Consider the following 2213-nt stretch of genomic DNA (forward strand, 5'->3'; position numbering starts at 1 on the left):
TTCGTTTGTGACTACAAACATCCTCAGAGCTGACGCTGATGGTGGCGTCACTTCCTTCTCCGTTTATCCGCGGGCAGCAGAGGACGTTGTCGCCCTCTACTGCCCGCTCTCCCCTCTCCGACGATGCAGTCCCATGCACGGTCCAGCGTGTAAACTCCGTAGTCCCTGTTCATGGTCCCACATCCACGTCTCCTTATCTCGATAGCTTCTTTTATCCATCTTTTGTATTTTTGTTGTTCGGTGTTTATGATCCTTGTGTTGTCCCAGTCCATTACATGGGTTTCTCTTAAGCAGTGATCTGTTACGGCTGACTTCTTTATTGTACTTTCTGCTTCTTCTTTTGCTGCTCTTGTGTGTTTTCCACTTGTTTCTTTCTCACACTCCTTTCTGTGTTCTATTGTTCGTGTGTTGAGTTGGCGTCCGGGTTCTCCTATGTATGTTTTATTGCAGAGTTTGCATGGGATTTGGTAAACGACTCCACATTTAAGCCCAGCTGGTATCTTGTCTTTTGGGTGCACTAGTCTGTTTCTAACTGTTGTGTATGGTTTTGTTGGTGTGTTTATGTTGTGTTTTTTCATTGTTGCTCTTATTTTTTCTGTTATGCCTCTGATGTATGGTAGGGTTATCACTGGTTCTGGTTCTTGTCTTTCTGGGTTTCTGGTTCTTTGCTTTGTTTTTTTTTTTCTGTTGTTGAAGCTGGACATAAATGTGGCACAAATCAAACCCCATATTGTGTTGTTTCCCTGTCCCCTCCGAAGGAGGACCTTCCACAAATACAACATCCTGGTGTTCTCCAGTACAGTGAGGAATGCTCAGAACTGTAAACCAGGAAAACAAAAAGCCAGTTCAGACACATGGCACAGCACACAAAGTCCACCCTCCTGGGCAGAAATCTGAATCAGCCAGAACTGATGACTGGTCAAGAGAAGTTGTGAAACACAAGAGAAAAAGGTTACCCACTGTAGCGGACCCAGCCAGACAAAGGTGAAGCGTACTGATGTTTCTCAAAGAATTTTTATTCATGTTCAGCTGGCATCCTTATTTTGAACATAAATCCACCTTTTCTTTCTTGAAACACCGTAAGAGCTAAATGAAACAGATAAATGAAATTATAATGAGCTCTTACAAAGATGACCTTTATGCCATATAACCATTCACAATATTATTGAATCTACATTAATAGTAGGTTGAGTGAGATCAAAAAATGTGCATAAACATGTTAAAAGCTAAAACCAATATTAAAACTAAGTCCAAGCATGTGAACCACACAAAGGCTAATATTAGCATGGGTGTTCACCTGGCTCTATGGTTGAGATGGTTGTTACCATTGTTCTGCATTTAACCACTTTAAACACAACAACATACATAGAAAATCACATCAATCCACATAAAACACATGCATCAAACAATACCTTGTTCCCAATTCCAGCTAGGTGCTTAATTGTCAAAAGGAAGGGTATAGAGGCCCAGTTCTGTCTGTTTGGTCTTACAGCATGCTGTCAGTTTCCAAGCAAAAGTCAATTGACCTTCTCTGCTCTCCCTTATTTCCTCTGCTGGTCCGTCAAAATAAAAGCATGCAGTACAAAACTATAAAATCAAATTAAAACCATGCAAGAACAATCACTTATTTACAGAGCCTTTCCACAGTTACTTACACTCCCACCAATCATGAGTGAGCAATGAAACAGTTTACTGTGTACATTAAGCACGAATGATTTCTCAAGTAAAATTAACCTTCTCAGGAGTACCTAGCCTTATAAACAGATCTACTGAATTTAGATTAGATGCTATCGAAGGCAGTATTGTGAGCCAAGGAGTACAGGAGCAAATTCAGCTCGTCTCTAACAACAGGACAAGGTTTTGGACTGAGCGCTCAATTTCCGACATCTTGTGGAAACGCTCCCCCTTTTTACCAAGGTTTCTGTCACCAAGGCAGATCTTCACTCTTCTTACGAGTCCGTCTTTATCGGTAGTAGTTCCTGAAACTCTCCCCAATCTCCACTCATTTCTGTGTGCATCATCTCCTTTGACGAGTACGATATCTCCAACTTGCATGTTTCTTCTTGGAGTGTGCCACCTTTGTCTGAGAGCAATGCTGGCAAGATATTCCTTTCGCCATCTACTCCAAAACTGTTCTGCCAGGTATTGGACGTGCCGCCACCTTTTCCTACTGTACATGTCCTCCCTGACAAAGTTTCATGGGGGAGGTAACG

The 2213-nt window shown here is 41.9% G+C and overlaps 1 long non-coding RNA gene across 1 annotated transcript; it reads right to left on the reverse strand.

Annotated features, from left to right (window-relative positions):
- Positions 1-669: 669 nt before the first annotated feature.
- LOC139066270 (uncharacterized) lies at positions 670-1541 on the reverse strand. Its single transcript, XR_011519203.1, has 3 exons — positions 1413-1541; positions 961-1086; positions 670-818 (listed from the first exon to the last, which is right to left on the reverse strand). It is a non-coding gene; the product is annotated as an uncharacterized lncRNA (long non-coding RNA).
- Positions 1542-2213: the final 672 nt, after the last annotated feature.

Source organism: Nothobranchius furzeri, chromosome 2 (assembly GCF_043380555.1).
Source record: "Nothobranchius furzeri strain GRZ-AD chromosome 2, NfurGRZ-RIMD1, whole genome shotgun sequence".
NCBI lineage: Eukaryota > Metazoa > Chordata > Actinopteri > Cyprinodontiformes > Nothobranchiidae > Nothobranchius > Nothobranchius furzeri.